The 17,643-nt window shown below is 48.9% G+C and overlaps 1 long non-coding RNA gene across 1 annotated transcript in view; it reads left to right on the forward strand.

Moving 5' to 3' along the window:
- Positions 1-10,278, forward strand: part of LOC121062511 — a 35,841-nt gene extending 25,563 nt beyond the window's left edge. Inside the window, exon 6 of the long non-coding RNA XR_005815584.1 lies at positions 9,797-10,278. This is a non-coding gene — a long non-coding RNA (uncharacterized LOC121062511). The remainder of the gene's footprint in view (positions 1-9,796) is intronic.
- The last annotated feature ends 7,365 nt before the right edge of the window (positions 10,279-17,643 follow it).

The raw sequence follows: 17,643 nt of genomic DNA on the forward strand, positions 1-17,643 counted from the left end.
GAGTTGGAAGGGACCCATAAGGATCATCTAGTCCAACTCCTGGCACCCCACAGGTCTGCCCAAAAGTTTAGACCATGTGACTAAGTGCACAGTCCAATCTCTTCTTAAATTCAGACAGGCTTGGTGCAGTGACTACTTAACTGGGGAGCCTGTTCCAGTGTGCGACCACCCTCTCGGTGAAGAACCTCTTCCTGATGTCCAGCCTAAACTTCCCCTGCCTCAGCTTCACACCATTCCCACAGGTCCTGTCACTGGTGATAACAGAGAATAGATCACCTGCCTCTCCACTCCCTCTCGCGAGGAAGTTGTAGACTGTGATGAGGTCCCCCCTCAGCCTCCTCTTCTCCAGGCTGAACAGGCCCAGTGACCTCAGCCGCTCCTCATATGTCTTCTCCTCTAGGCCCTTCACCATCTTCATCGCCCTCCTCTGGACACTCTCCAACAGTTTAATGTCCTTTTTGTACTGTGGTGCCCAGAACTGCACACAGTACTCGAGGTGAGGCTGCACCAGAGCAGAATAGAGCGGGACAGTCACTTCCCTTGACTGACTAGCAATGCTGTGCTTGATGCACCCCAGGATACGGTTGGCCCTCCTGGCTGCCAGGGCACACTGCTGGCTCATATTCAACTTGCTGTCAACCACAACCCCAGAACCCTCTCTGCAGGGCTGCTCTCCAGCATCTCATTGCCCAGTCTGTACGTATAGCCAGCGTTGTCCCATCCCAGGTGCAGGACCCGGCACTTGCTTTTGTTAAACTTCATGTGGTTGGTGATCGCCCAGCTCTCCAATCTGTCCAGATCTCTCTGCAAGGCCTTTCCACCCTCATCCGAGTCCACAACTCCTCCAAGTTTAGTGTCGTCGGCAGATTTGCTCAGAACACCTTCTAGTCCTACATCCAAATAGTTTATAAAAACATTGAAGAGGACTGGCCCTAAAATGGAGACTTGAGGGACCCCATTAGTGACCATCCGCCAGCCAGATGTGGACCCATTTACCACAACCCTTTGAGCCCTGCCTGTCAGCCAATTGCTCACCCATCGTATGATGTTTTTGTTTAGTTGTATGCTGGACATTTTGTCCAGTAGGATCCTCTGGGAAACCGTGTCAAAAGCTTTGCTGAAGTCCAAAAAGATCACATCAGCTGGTTTCCCTTGATCGACTAGATGGGTGATCTTACCATAAAAGGAAATCAAATTTGTTAGGCAGGACCTACCCCTCATGAACCCATGTTGGCTGGGACCAATGACTGCATTGTCCCCCAGGTGCGCTTCAGTAACTTCAAGAATCATCCTCTCCATAATTTTACCAGGCACTGACGTGAGACTGACAGGCCTGAAATTGCTAGGGTCTTCTTTCTTACCCTTCTTGAAAATTGGCACAATATTTGCCAGCTTCCAGTCCAATGGGACCTCTCCAGATTCCCAAGATCGTTGAAAAATAATTGAGAGAGGTCCCGCAATGACTTCTGCCAGCTCTTTAAGCACCCTGGGATGAATCCCATCCGGACCCATGGACTTGTATGGATCCAGGTGGAGCAGCAAATCCTGCACACGTTCAGGGTCGGTTGGGAGTTTGTCATTCCCACCGTCATGGTCCTCCAGCTCAGGGTACCCTGGGTCCCAAAGCCCATCATCAGCATTGAAGACAGAAGCAAAGAAGGCATTAAACGTCTCTGCTTTGCCTATGTCATTGTCTGTGAGGAGACCCTCCCCATCTAGTAGCAGACCTATGTTTTCTTTGGTTCTCCTTCTGTGTAGTTGTCTGGTGTAGTTGTCAGGATCTGGTCAAGACTGTGTGTATGTGATGGGGGCCTGATCATTTGCTAAGAAGCCCACAGTGATAAATTTCCAAGAAACCTTTAGAACACTATATGGGCACCTAAATGGGACCTGTGTTAGTGAATTCCTGCTTTAACTGAAATGGCTTGAAATGATTGGTTCAGGCCTAAAAACTGGAATTTGTACTTTGGGTGATGAAAAGAAATACTTACCAAAGTATTTCCAAAATGTCCTGTTGGTAATAGATCACTTCCAACTATGAAATCGATAAGTTATATTGGCCATAGAGCTTGAAGTAACCTGAGAGAATCAGGCTAAGGATGGATTCTCTACAAATTGGACTTGTCAAATTTGTGAAGAATTTGGTAGAAAAGGCTAATGCATAGTTACAGAAGATCAGTGTTATCTTACATGGCTTTCAAACTCGATGGAGCTGAGCAGTAGAACTGAGTAGTAAAGTGTAAATCTGTGATCTATGGGAGGGGAAAAAAGCATCACATCACTTAACTCTGCAAATAATGTACCTTGTGGAAATCTCTTGTGCCCCTTTCATAGGACAAATCCATACCATTCTCCTTGTAGATAAGAAGAGGCTGGACGAAGTAACTCATGGTCAGCCAGTATAATGGTCTGTGGCAGAAAAGGTCCATGTGTCCAGGTAGCTCGTATGTGACTGTGAGCCAAGGGAACATAAGAATGTCTTTTTAAGGATCTGGGACCCTTCTAGGGATCCTGAGAGAAGCTGCCTTTCATAACAGCAAAAACTCAGGGACGGAGGATGAGCCAGGTAGTAATTTCAGAGCAGTCCTGCATAATTTCACCCTCCACCATCCTGGGTAATTTAAGAGTTAAAGGCAACTGGAGTGGCTGCATTAAGTGGTGAAGGGGGGTAACCACAGGGCAAGGGACTGAGATAACATTCAGAGCCCTCACCTCCACCACCACAGAGACAGAGATATCAGGTTCATACATCTAAGCAGCAGGAATTTTGCTCTAAAGGTTTCAATCATATCGACCCCACTCTAAATTAACTACTCCACCACCACCAGATTGCAATTTGATATTTTTAAGGATGAAGAAGGTGGGGTCAATCAACTGAAACTGAGGCAACCCCCACTCCTACACAGCTGCTCGGAGGTGGCGTGCTTGGGTTCCTATGATGCATCCAGGAATCCTTCCCTGTGAGAGATTCTTGAGAATATAACGAAGGAAGAGGTGGGCAGACTCTCATAGAATGGTTTGGGTTGGAAGGGATTTGAAAGATCATCTAATTCCAGCCCCTTGCCACACTGTACCCAACTTGGCCTTAAACACTTCCAGGGATGGGGCATCCACCACTTCTCTGGGCAACCTGTTCCAGTGCCTCACCACCCTCAGAGTAAAGAATTTCTTCTGAATATCTAATCTAAATCTACCCTTTTTAAGTTTAAAGCCATTCCCTCTTGTCCTATCATGACATTATCAGATACAGAGCCCACGCTGAGCTTTATTGTAGGCCCTTTTTAGGTACAGAAAAACAGCTATGAGGTCTCCCCAGAGCCTTCTCTTCTACAGGCTGAACAACCCCAATTCTCCCAGCCTCCTTTCATAGGAGAGGTGCTCCAGCCCCTTGATCATCTTTGTGGCCCTCTTCTGCATTCGTTCTAATAGGTCCATGTCCTTCTTGTGCTGGGGACCACAGAGCTGATCAGAGTACTACAGGTGTGGTCTCATGAGAGCAGAGCAGAGGGGGAGAATCACCTTCCTCAACCTGCTGGCCATGCTGCTTTTGATGCAGCCCAGGGTACGGTTGGCTTTCTGGGCTGCAGGCGCATGTTGCCAGCTCATGTTGATCTTCTCATCCACCAACATCCCCAGGTCCTTCTCCTCAGGCCTGTTGGCAATCCAGTCTCCACTCAGCCTGTATTTGTACTTAGGATTGCCCCAGCCCAGATGTAGGACTTTGCACCTGGCCTTGTTGAACTCCATGAGGTTTGCACAGACCCGCCTCTAAAGCCTGTCAAGGTCCTTTTGGATGGCATCCCTACCCTCCCGAGTGTCAGCCACAGCACACAGCTTGGTGCCATCGGCAAACGTGCTGAGGGTGCACTTGATCCCACTGTCTGTGTCACCAACAAAGATGTTAAGGAGTGCTGGTCCCAATACTGACCCCTGAGGAGCAGCAATTGTTACTTATCTCCACTTGGACATTGAGCCATTGACCGTGACTCTTTGAGTGCGATCATCCAGCCAATTCCTTACCCTCTGAGTAGTCCATCCACCATATCTATGTCTCTCCAGTTTAGAGACTAAGATATCATGGGGGACAGTGTCAAATGCTTTGCACAAGTCCAGATAGAGGATATCAGTTGCTCTTCCCCTATCCATCAGTGTTGTAAACCTGTCATAGAAGGCCACCAGATTCGTCAGGCACGATCTGCCTTTAGTGAAGCCATGTTGGCTGTCACCAGTCACCTCCATATTTTCCATGTTCCCTAGCATAGTTTCCAGGAGGATCTGCTCCATGATCTTGCCAGGCACAGAGGTGAGACTGGCTGGGCTGTAGTTCCCCAGGTTTCCTTTTTTCCCTTTTTATGAATGGGAGTTATTTTTTTTCTCTTCCGGTCAGTGGGAACTTCACCAAACTGCCACAACTTCTCAGATATGATGGATAGTAGCTTACCAACTTTGTTTGCCAATTTCCTCAGGACCAATAGATGCACCTAATCAGGACCCATGGACTTGTGCACTTTTAGGTTCATTAGCTGGTCTTGAACCTGATATTCTCCTACAGTGGGCAGTCCATCATTCTTCCAGTCCCTGCCTTTGCCTTCCTGGGCACAGACCATGTGGCTGGAGCTCTTGTTGGTTACAACTGAGGCAAAATAGTCATTAAGTGCCTCAGCCTTCTCCATATCCCAAGTGATCAGGTCTCCCGTTTCCTTCCAGAGATGCCCCACAATTTCCCTAGTCTTTCTTTTATCACCGATGTACCTATAGAACTCTTTCTTATTGCCCTTGATGTCCCTGGCCAAATTTAATTCTAAAAGGGCTTTGGCTTCCCTAACTTGATCCCTGGCTGCTCAGATGATTTCTATGTATTCTTCCTAGGCTCTCTCTCCTTGCTTCCTCTGTAGGCCTCCTTTTTCTGCATGAGTTTGGCCAGGAGCTCCTTGTTCATCCATGCAGGTGGACTGACTTCCTCTTTATTGGGATGCATTACTCATGAGCTTAGAGGAGGTGATCCTTGAAGATTAATCAGATTTCCTTGGCCTTTCTTCCCTGCAGGGCTTTGTCCCATGGTATTCTACCAAGCAGGTCCCTGCAGAGGCCCAATTCTGCTCTCCTGAAGCCCAGGCTAGCAAGCTTGCTGTGCTCCCTCCTTGCTGCCCTAAGGATCTTGAACTCCACCAATTTATGGTCACTTCAGCCAAGGCTGCCCTTGAGCTTCACATTCCCCACCAGCCCTTCCTTTTTGGTGAGAAGAGGCCCAGCACAGCACCTATCCTACCTCTCAAAAACTTTTCTCCTGCTTCAGTTTCAGGATACAGTTCAATCTGCCAATTTCAATTAGGAAAGGACAACTGCCAATGAAGACTGAGACAAAGAAGTTGTTGAGTACCTCAGTCTTCTCTCAGCCTCAGTCTGCTCTCTCTGTTGTTTAATGATGCTCTTGATGGGATCACCTGGGTGGATCCTGGACCTGGTTCGTCCTCTCCCTGCCCCTTAGAGTCTCAATGGACCCTGTTAACAGCACCCGTGGCTGCTCACTCAGCTAGGTTACAGTGGGATTTTGCCTTGTCACTGAGGGCAGGCAGGTAACTGTTCCTCTGCAGCCCATGGTGTATCATAGTGGAGCAGATCTCCACACTGCAACCCATGGAGGAGGCCATGGTGGAACAGGTGGATCTGGCCTGAAGGAGGCTGTGGCCTATGGAGAGTCCCCTCAGGAGTAGATTCCAGGTCACAGCTGCAGCCCTTGGAGAGGAGTAGGTGATCATGCAGGAGTAGGTGATCTGGCAGGAGCTGCCAGCTGTTGGGAACCGATGCTGCAGCAGTCCTCTCCTGATGGATGGACCCCATGGTATGGACCCATGTTGGAGCAGTTCTGGAACACCTGTGGAAGCTCACATCAGATCAGCTCAGGAAGGATGGCAGCGTGTGGGAGGGACCCCACACTGGTCCAGAGGCAGAGAGTGACCATGAAGGAGAGCCAGATGATGAAGTGTTCTGGATTGACTGCAACCCCCATTCCCTGATCCCCTGCATCATGCAGGGAGAGGAGGCTGAAGAGGGTGGATTGGGGTGTGTGGGGGGTGGGGAGTTAGGTGGTTTTAGTTCACTTTTAGTTTCTCAGTGTTCTAGTCTGTTAGACTCACTGTTCTAGTCTGTTAGGCAATAAATCATATTAATCTCCCTATGCTGAGTCTGTTTTGCCTATGATGTTAATTGGTGATCACTTTTCTTGTCCTTATCTCAACACTTTTATTGAGATAACACCTAGCCCTTTTTAATTGTATTTTCTCCCCCTATTCCTCTGAGGGGAGGGGGAGTGAGAAAGTGGTGCGGTGGAATTTAGCTAGCTGTCTTTGTGAGACCACCACACTTCTTCAAGTAGGCTCTGCACCATCTAGACCTACTCATTTTTCATTCCCTGCATGGAAAATTGCAAGTGACTCCACTTCAGCTGAAGGCAGGGATGAGAGCTTTCCTCTAACACTGGAAATATTTGGTGGAATTGTCCAGAATTCCCTTTTGAGTCAATAGACAGATATCAGGTGTCTCAACTGAGATGCCTTGGCCTGCCATGACTGTGCACCAACTCTTGCTCCAGAAAGGCTCCCACAGGTCCTAGGTCACATTTCCACATTCCAGATGGTGAATCCAGCTGCCCAAGGAGGGCAGTGGTTGTCTCTGGGTGGGCAACTGAATCAAGCCCTGAATGAAGATGTTAGGCAAAGGAGGAAACATGCCAAAAAATTGGTGTTAAGTAACTTTATAAGTCTTCATTTTCAGATTTTTGAGGGTTGTCTAGTAATTCTCATAAAATGTTTCATAGTCCAGGGACATGGACACTTTCTCTCCTTCTATGTAAATATAGATTTATTCAGTTATTTCCAAAAATACATTTCATCCCAACACTTCCAATGGTCAAACAGTGTCTCAAGGACATGTTTATATTGGCACATTAATATTTCATAGCTAAATAGATCTGGGAGTAATGAAGATTGGACAGATGTGACATAGTCCAATCAGGAGCTAAGCAAGCTAACCTTTGGTACAGAGAAAACACTGATATGTTCTCCAGGAAGTTTTAGAACTAGTGCAAACACCAATAATAAAAGCAATAGTACAATGCCCATTTTCTTCATGATGATGTCCTAAGGTTCATTACTTTCATTCCTGCTAGTCACTCTTTGTTGGGAAAAACAAACAAACAAACAAACATAAATGAGCTAATGAGCTGCCATGTTTCAACAGAAGCCTCTTTTTTTTTTTTTTTTCCATTTCTCACACTATCTTTTTTGCTGTTAAGCACTGACTTTACCTGCTAACACTTTCCTCCTATCATCCTTGTTTATGAGCTAGCCAAATCTTTTTATTATATACAGTGTGACAACGCCAAGGCCCTCTAAGAGACAGACCTCAGCTGATACACAGAGGCCCAGGGCATAGCTGTATCATTAGAGTCCTTCCGCACTCAGCACCCAGAGGGTGCTGACCATGCCTAGGCCAAAGGTGGGCACCTGGAGGGGAGGCCCTTTGGTTTATGCATGATCTTTGCCAGGAATGCAATTCATCTTGCCAAATTTAAGGGGTTGGACTAAATCACCCAAACTGAATGATTCACATAAATTTGGTTATTTATCCAAGCCTCCATATGTGGGCCTGGAGACATCACAGTTGTGAACTGCAGCTCCCTCAAGCAGAAACTGTCCTGTGCAGAGGTGGATGAACACTTCCACTGGCTGTGCTCCTGCTTGTTCAGCCCAGGACATCATTGGTTTTGTCTTTTTTGTCCAATGAAAGCTAAGAACCACCTGAGATTTTTTTCTGCAGAGCTGCAGCCCAGCCAGGCAGTCTCCCACCTGTCGCTGTAAGGCTCTCATCCATCTTTGGAGCAGAACTGTGGGTGAATCTAACTCAAAGTTCTAAGAACTAAAGAATCTAAATCTACCCTCTTTTAGTTTAAAGCCATTACCCTGTCAGTCTGTGGGAATCCTATGTAGAATGGGGTAGGGAAAGATGATTCTCATGTCCACATCTTTTTTTTTGTTTTTTATTTTTTGAATTAGGGGAAAAGACACCACTGCAAATAGGCGTCCATCCCCAGCTGAGAGAAGGAAGAACAGTGACTGCTTCAGTCAGTTTCAAAGTCCATTCCCCTGGAGGCCCAGGGACTTGTCAAGAACTCCCCCTGCTGCTGAGCTGGGCCGGGCTCCTGGGCCCAAGGGGAGCTCCTGGCAAGCGGGCAGCGCTGCAGAGAGACAGCTCTGCCCAGGAGCAGCTCCTCTGCACAGCGCAGCAGGGCTGGGGGCACTGCCTGCAGGGGACAAGGGCGGCTGGGAGAAGGGAGGGAGATGTTAAAGGCAGTGTGGAGGGGGGCTGCTGAGAGCTCACTGCGGGAGAAATCTTCCCAGCCCTGAACAGGGTAAGTCTCTGGCAGAAGGGTACAGTAGATGAGTGTCCCCCAGGAGTCTTCTAAATCTGCCATATCCCATGGCTGATAGGACATGTCACAGTGTCTGTCCTGGCTTCTCTAGTGTGGAGTACGGTGGTATTACCTGGATAAATGATTACCTGCCAAAGCTGTCAGAAGGACAGAACTTGAGGGTTCCTTCTCCTGGGGCCAGCTGCAGGCTGTGCAGCCGGGGTGCAGGCAGGGGTGTCCAGGGCTGTGGTGCAGAGCAGGGCCCCTGCTGTGCCCTAGGGGCTGTGTGCCGGGGCAGGGCCTCTGCCACCTGCCAGGCTCAGCACTCAGCCTGCCCGGGGAGCTGCCCAGGGCACTGCGGGGAGAAGCTGTGGTGGAAGGACCCTCCCAGCAGGGCAGGGCAGGGTCCTGCTGGTGCCTAGATGCTGTTGCCTGGGGTAGGCTGGTCACAGCTCCACAGCACCCCCAGGACATCTCTGGGGTAGGTTCTTGAAAGGGAAGACCAAGGCATGGGCTACCTGAAGGGAAGGCACTCTCTGGAGTCTCTGATTTCACTTTCCTGCTAAGAAGAGAGTCGGGGATAGTAGTGGAGCTCTCCTCTCTTGTCACTTTCTTTTTCTCCTAGACCAGGTCCACGTGCCCACAGCTGCCCATGGAGGAAAAGACAGTCACAAGATAGGCAGACCTCTCTGAGCAAACACATTGACAGGCAACCATGCCCTGAGGCAGCAAACGTTCAACAGCAGCTTCCCCACTGAGTTCCTCCTCCTGCCATTCGCAGACACACGCAAGCTGCAGCTCCTGCACTTCAGGCTTTTCCTGGGCATCTACCTGGCTGCCCTCCTGGGCAACGGCCTCATCCTTACCGCGGTAGCCTGCAACCACCGCCTCCACACCCCCATGTACTTCTTTCTCCTCAACCTCGCCCTCCTCGACCTGGGCACTATTACCACCACTGTCCCCAAAGCCATGGCCAATTCCCTGTGGGACGCCAGGGCCATCTCCTGCCATGGACGTGCTATGCAAGCCTTTCTGTTAGTCTTTTAACTTTCAGCAGAATTTTATTGTCTCACCATCATGACCTATGACCTCTATGTTGCCATCTGCAAACCCCTACATTACAGTACCCTCATAGGTGGCAGGACTTGTGTCAAAATGGCAGCAGCTGCCTGGGGCAGTGGCTTTCTCAATGCCATGCTGCACACTGCCAATATATTTTCCCTTCCCCTCTGCCACGACAATGCCCTGAACCAGTTCTTCTGTGAAATTCCCCAGATTCTCAAGCTCTCCTGCTCAGATGCCTACCTCAGAGAAGTTGGGCTTCTTTTTGTTAGTGCTGTTTTAGCATCTGGGTGTTTTGTTTTCCTTGTGCTCTCCTATGTGCAGATCTTGAGGGCTGTGCTGAGGATCCCCTCAGAGCAGGGCCGGCACAAAGCCTTTTCCACGTGCCTCCCTCACCTGGCCGTGGTCTCCCAGTTCATCAGCACTGCCACATTTGCCTACCTGAAGACCCCTCCATGTTCTCCTCACCTCTGAATCTTTTTCTGACAGTTCAGTACTTGGTGGTGCCTTCAGAAGTGAATGCTCTCATCTATAGCATGAGGAACCAGGAGCTCAAGGATGCAGTGTGGAAAGTGATGACTGAATGTTTTTCAGAAGCAAAAAACTGAATTTCTTCTTCTGCATATCATTTATAATGTAACTAGTTACAGATGATGGTCTGTGTTTGTGTGTGTGTTTTTCTTAGATTTGCTTGTGAAAGTGTTGTCCACAAAGAAATGTTTTTTATCCCCTTCCTTTTCAGTACCTACCAGTCTCGTGTAAACAAGTAGCCATGCTCTGTTCATCTTTAAATAAACAAAATGATCCTGCAGGGACTTGCTTGCCCGAGATCCTTCCTCGGAGACCTGTGGTGGAGCTGCAGGGGCACTCGGCTGTGTGCAGAGGTGGAGGGGAGACGTGTCCTGGCACAGCAGCACTACCAGGGTGCACCTGTGATTGTTCCCTGTTCATGGCCAATACCCTCAGAGATGGTGAATTCACCTGCCTCTGTCCACAACATGCAAGAGGGCTGATGGCAGGCAGGCATCTGTCTGGAGGGAAGCGGGAGCAGCCAGGAGAGCCCAAGCGCTCAGCAGGGACAGTGCGTGCCAGGGAGTCAGTAGCAAGTGGAGCCCATAGAGCACGAGCATGTCCCAGGTGGAGCCACACAGAAACAAAGTGCAAGATCTGGGATGGAACAGGCAAAGGAGAGCTCTGCAACTCCAGGGAACACAGCAGGCATAGGGAAGGCTGTCTGCTGAATTGCTTGTTATACCTCTGGTGAAATTTCATAGACTGAATACAGTGAATCACCCCAAAACATATCCTGACATTGGCAATGAGTGGGACTCAATGATCCTTGTGGGTCCCTTCCAGCTCGGGCTATTCCATGAGTCTCTGACTCTGAAGAAGGCCGGCTATCTGTGCGCAACCGCCATGGCCAAAGAACCACTTGTGTGGGAGGCAGTCAGTGGCAGTGCCCCCCACCAGCTGGCTCTGCCTTCCCAGCCTGACCAGCACGTCCCTGCAGAGTGCCCCCACGGCCCCGTGCACCACAGCCCCCTCGCTCTGCAGAGCAGCACCGCCAGCTCGGGGGCTGTGGGCAGCATGGGCAGGGGCTGCAGGAATGGCTGCTCAGGCCAGCCCAGACATGGTGGCCTGGGCCAAGGCTGTGTGGGACATGGGGTGTCCCGGGAGCAGAGCAGGGTGCTGTGTGTGTGCAGTGGTGCTGCCTGAGGAGCCCCAGGGCCAGCAGTGTGGTGCTGTGCTGTGCTGGGGAGCGCGGCTGGCCTGGGGGGCTGCAGGCTGTCTGGGGGAGAGGAATCTCCTGCAGATGGCAGCAGCAGCAGGGACACTGCCACTGCCCTCCACTTCTCCATTTGCTGCTTTGGGGCCAGACCAGCCTGCTGGGCTGGGGAGGGGACAGGGAGATGCGGAGAGCTGGGGAGGGGCTAGTCTGGGCTGGCCTCCTGGGCGAGACAGGGAGGACCAGCAGAGCAGGGACTGGGCTGGGTCCTTGTTCTCTGGATGCCCTGGAAGATGCTGCCCCAAGGCAATGGTCCCAGAGCAGCCCCTCCCAACCCATTCCCAGCACTGGGCTCTTGGCCCAACTCACACAGATGGTTTGTTCCTCCACCGAGGGACACAGAACGACTGTCAAAAGTACATGTTTGCCTTGTCCATATAAGACTGCACTCAGTATGGGAGTGGTGAGATGAACCCAAGTGAGCATAAGTGCCCTAGGCTGTTCCCTAGGGGTGCCATGAAGTGAGACAGACAGTGTCTCAAAGTCACTTCCCTTTGAGGACAATATCCCCTGGGAAACCACATGACTGAAACAATGCCAGTAATGATGAAATATTCAGCTCTTACAATAGTTACAATAATAATCTGCCTCATTCTCAACTTTTCCCTAAAATGCTCATTCAGGGATTGATTCAGTTTTCCACACAGACGTGTCTAATTCTTCCAGGATGCCCTGGAGGAGCTGAAGATCTCACAGAGGAAATGTGAGTCAGGATGTGTGGTAGGCCTTCTGCAGCATGAGCTGGTTGGCAGGCAGAGTACCTGAGGGATTGTGCAGGCCATCCCCTGCACTCACTGCTCCTGGGGGGGCTGGGAAGAGGCCTCCTGAGCACAACAGCTCCTTGTAGCCCTGTGGATGCTGGCTGTGAGGTCACTTCTGTCCCAGCAGCTGGCTGGCCAACAGCAGGGAGGCAGAGCCTCTGAGGTCATAAAGGCCATCAGAAAGCTGCCCCCAACAGGGTGACACATTTGTGGAGGTCAGGGGAAATCTGGGAGAATAAAGCTAGGAGATCTGGGGGAGAGAAGAGGGTCTTGTCTAACAGAAAGGAAAGCTTTTGAAGAAGTGACAATGGTTCAGGTAAGGCTGATGGTTCTGCAGTATTCACTGGGAAAATAAAAAGTACCTGAAGCAGAACACCAAAGCTTCCCCCTAAGCCTCTGCACAATCCCTAACTCTGGAAAGCAAGATCTAATCCCTATGACCTAAACTGAACACATAATACTCAAATCTCTCATTCCTGCACTCTAGTCACCTAACTGAGGCAGTTTGGCTCCATGAGGCTGGGCAGGGTTTGGGAGAGCCTTGAGCAGTCGCTTGGTCTTGGAAGAAGCACGCGATGTGACACGGACCTGGTCAGGCCACAGGACTCAAGGATGAGATGGGTGGGGATGCTCTGCTGAGGTCAGCTGTGCCTCAGGATCTCAGGAGGCAGCAGGAGGCCCATGGCTATGCAGGTGGGTGTCAGGGCCTGATAGGCCACCTTCAGGCACATGGCTGGTACGTGTGTGTATTTCAGCTGTGAAGAAGAAATGAATAAGCTACTGACATGCGGGTGGCTTGAATATTAATTACGAGATGACTCCTGCCCTAGTACCTAACAGAGTACCTAACATCTCCTGCCCATTGACAAGCTGAAAGGCCATCAGCAGATGCATGGCCTTGGATGATGACAATGACCTTGCTTTTATGTGTTTTTTTGCTAGGCCACAAAGAGGGTGTCAGGTGGGCATATTCTTATAAGATGTCAATGGTGCCTTAGAAACTCCAAATCCAGTAGTAAGCAAATGGCTTTGGCGGGGACTGTGAGGTCACTTCTGCCTCTGGAGCTGATAGGCCAGCAGCAGGAGCATGGCTAGGCAAAGGACTGGGAGGTCCCATCTTTGTGAAGCAGCTGCCAGGTCAACCCTTGCCTCCTGGCTGGCAGATGGGCTTTTAGGCTCACATCTCCCAGCATCTCTCACAGGCCAGCAGAAGGCACCTGGCTGGCAAGGTGCTTGTGTGATGCCCTCTGCCCAAGTACCTGATAGGCCCATGCAGAAGTGCTCTTGGCTGTGGATTGTCAAGTCTCTTTCGCCTCAGTACAAGAGTGGAGAGCAGCAGGAATGTAGCTTGGTCATGTCCATCTGAGGAGCTGAAAGCCCAGCAGGAAGGCCACATGGCTTGGAAGATCATGGTGAGGTTCCTTCTGTCTAGTCAGATGACAGGCAACAAAAGGCTAATGGGTTAAGATGTCTGTGTGAAGGGTAGTTTCCAAGATGATGGAGCTTTTCTTGGTAGTTGGAAACAGCATGTGGGAGAAAAACTATGGAGTGTAGAGACATCAGTGAAGGCACAGAAATACCAAAGACAGAGCAAGGTGGAAAAGCAAGATGGGTGTTTGCAGCCAAGAGGGAAATGGGGCCAGGTGTGGGACAGCACAGGACAGCTGGTGGTGGAGATAAACAAGGGCACTGGCAAGGCCAGACTTAGCCAAGAAAACCAAGGTCTTGTCCCCTTGGCTGTGTCAGTTCTCTCTGCCACCAAGGCCTAGGAGGAGACATATTGCCCTCTTAGCATTGGGACCTCATCTCCTCTTTGCACCCCCTGAGTGAGGCCAAGAAGTGTCACACCACTGTCTTTCACTTGGTACTGCATACCCCACTGCCTAAAGAAGGGCCTGGAGCCCCACGTGAGGACAGGAGCCCTCTGCTCAGGGCTGGCAGCAGGGCTTGGCCTTTCTGCTTGATGAAACAAAGCCAGGATTTTCTCAGCCTCAGAGCCACCTGCCCAGTGCCTTGCCCTACCTGTAATCATGGCCTCAAATTACCTGCGCTAAGGAGTCCATGGGTCCTTGTCAATGTTCTGGGTCTGGCTGGGATGGAGTTAACTTTCCCTGCAGCAGCCCATACTATGTTGTGCTCTACACTTGTAGCTAAAACAGCACTGATATCACACCAGTGTTTTGTCTACATCTGTTCAATACCAGCACAGCACCAGGACTCCCTCCAACCCCCCAGGAGCCAGCTGGCTGGGAGTGGGTAAGAGGTGGGGAGGGGACGTCACCAAGACAGTGACTTTTTTATTATTTTATTTTATTTTATTTTATTTATTTTATTTATTTTATTTTATTTTTTTCCCAGCATACTTTCTTCTTCCCCTTTCCCTTTGAGGAGAAGAGAGAGAGTGGTTGTGATAGAGCTTGGCTGCCCACCTGAGTAAAGCCAACACATCAAATCATAGGGAACTTTGCCTGACTGCCATGAGTTTTCAAATATTATGGCGAGTGGCTTGGCAACTACATCAGCAATCAGATGAGCAATCAGATTGAGGCCCTGCTTCATGAACGTGGTCAAGCATCACTCCTTGGTGGGAAATTTCATTCCTTTTTCTCTGTGCTTCCACATGGCCTTTGCTTGTGTTCTTCCCCCCCCCCCCCCCCCCCCCCCCCCCGCTTTCCTTTTCCCTTTAGTTAAATTATTTTATTCTCCCTTAATAATAATTTTCCCTTAACAATTATTTTTCCTTTAATTAAATTATCATTGCATATATCCTTGTGGATGTGATGGAGTACAGCTGCCTAGCAAGGTAAAACCATTACAGTCAGTAATGGCTCTCAACGAGACCAATCATTGCTTTGAAAAACTTTGGGGTTTGACTTCTGACTTTGGTTTACAGAGGGATCTCATTAGTCTCCTCTCAGGAGTTGAAGTTCATTGGACTTTGCAGAAACTACACCTTGGGGCTTATTAAGACACAGAAATCCTTGAGTGTCTTTTAAGGAGGTCTGGACAGGTAGGAGAAGTCTGATCCTGTATGGACAACCTTGCTCCACCTTGCTCCACCTTCCACTTGCTTCACCTCCCAGCCACACCATTTCTCTCACTGGCCCCTTAGGACTTGCATCCCTTCTCCTGACATCAGACTTCTCCACTGATGTCTGCAGTTGCACCTTGTAGCTCCTTTGCCCCAACTCCCTCCTGCTTTCCTTAGAGAACAGGCTGCACACAGGTAGAGAAAAATGATTCCTAATTGCAAGCAAACTGAGGTATGATAAAGCTTAATAATCAATCAAACACACTGCTCAAGTGTATGCTAGGTCCAGGCTGTGTCCGATGAAGTTCACCTCCCACAAGGGATAGTCTTATGAGCATTTGATTTCAGCCAGTAGACATAAAAGTTTACATAAATGCACAGTTTGGGAGTTGACTAAAGGCACCATTAGAATACATAAAGCAAGGAGAAGCTTTGAACTCTGTGAAGTTTAAAGCAGCAAAAAGATCATAGAATCATAGAGTCATAGAGTTATTGAATCAAAGACTCTAAGATCATCTAGTCCAATGCCCCTGCCATGGGCAGGAGCATCTCTCAGTACATGAGGTTGCTGAAAGCCCTTTCCAACCTGACTTCGATCACTTCCAATGACAGGGCATCCATAACTTCTCTGGGAAACCTGTTCCAGTGGTGCACTACTCTCATCCTGCAAACTTTCTTCCTTATATCCAGTCTAAATCTAGGCACTTTCATTTCAAAAGCATGACCCCTTGTCCTGTCACTACAGACCCTGATAAAAAAACTTTGTCTTATAAGCCCCCTTGAAGTACTGAAAGTCAGCAATATGGTCTCTCTGGAGCCTTCCCTACTCCAGGTTAAACAAGCCCAACTCTCTCAGCCTTTCTATTTTAGCCCTATGATCATTGCTCTCCACTGTAGCCACTCTAACAGGTCTGTGTCTTTCTTGTACTGGGGGCCCCAGAATTGGATGCAGTGCTGCAGGTGGGGTCTCAAGAGAGCAGATTCAAAGAGGGGAATAACCTTCTTCGACCTGCTGGGTTCTTGTCTTTTCATGGAGCCCAGGATATGATTGGCTTTCTGGGCTGCAAGCTGATATTCAATCTTCAAACACCAATATCCCCATGTCCTTCTCAGCAGGGATGCTCTCAATCCATTCATTCCCCAATCTATATTGATATTTGGAATTTCGCTGACCCAGGTTCAGCACCTTGCACTTCTTCTTGTCGAACTTGAGGAGGTTGACATGGGACCACCTCTCAAATCTCTCCAGGTCTCTCTGGATGGTATTCCCTCCCACTGGCATACCAACTGCACCACTCAGCTTGGTGTCATCAGCAAAGTAGCTTAGGGTGTACTCAATCTCACCCTCCAGGTCTTTAATAAAGATATTATTAGTATAGGTCCCAGCACAGACCTTTGAGGGATACCACTCCTTATGGGTTTCCACTTGGACCTTAAGCCATTGACTAAAACTCTTTGGATGTTTCCATCTAGGCAATTCTTTTGTCCAGCTAACAGTCAATCCATCAAACCCATATTCTTCCAGTTTAGTAGCAAGTATGTTCAGGGGACCATATCAAAGCCCTTACAGAAGTCCAGGTACATGACATCAGCAACTTTTCCTTTGTCTGATGAGGAATATCAAAGAATAGAATATAATGAAGGAAATCCTTTACGCGTATAAATACATAAATGCTTGGAGTCATATATATATATATTGCTTGCTATAATGTCAGGGCCTATAAAGAATACATATGACATATTTCTATATATTTCTAATATATTGAAGGCTATCATATACCTTTGGTGTTACATATCAAACAATATTCTCACATTCAAAGAATAAATTGGCACCTTGAATGAGTAACCTAACCAAAGCTAGTACCTTCAATCAAAATTCCAGGGGTGATTAAATAAAGCTTTTTCCCCCTCTCTGTACCCCATGTCTCAGGGGCTTCCTTATACTGGTTTGCTCAGTGCCAGCTGGCAGCATCCTTCCTCAACACAGAGGAGAGGAGAATTGAAACACAGGGCTGCTTTAGCCCAATGGCATTCACAGTTTTATGACTGTATGCTTCTCAATTTCCAGCGAACACAGACTATGCAGAACTTTGACTAATGAAGATATTTCTCTGGAGGTTTCTGGAGATATAAAAGTTTTCTGAGGCCTCTTTCTCAGCTCATCAGCTGAGATTTCCTCCATAGGAGACAGCCAGGTGGGAGGCAGGAAGAGGAAAGGCTTTTCCAAAGTACTGAGCTGATGCTGCCCACTAGGGGGTCCTTGGCAACAGAATTAGGAGGGAAGGGTGGGGTCCAGCTGGAGGAGAGATAACATGCAGGTGGGAGTCTGTGAATAAAAACAGATGAGATATCCTGGACATTGGACATGCTGTACATTTCTGGGTCCATTTCTGAAACTTTTGGTTATCTGAAACCTCTGCATGGATCAGAAAAGCCTGACATAGGCCTTCAAAGTGACTGTCCCCCATTGGCGGTAGCCGCAGGAGTTAGAAAAGACATGGACTGTGAGTTCTGCCATGTGCTGCCTTGCAGGGTGCTGACAAAAGTGTTCTTTTCATTGAATTATAACCACCAGGATGAAGAGTTCAAATAT

This window comes from Cygnus olor, chromosome 31 (genome assembly GCF_009769625.2).
Source record: "Cygnus olor isolate bCygOlo1 chromosome 31, bCygOlo1.pri.v2, whole genome shotgun sequence".
NCBI lineage: Eukaryota > Metazoa > Chordata > Aves > Anseriformes > Anatidae > Cygnus > Cygnus olor.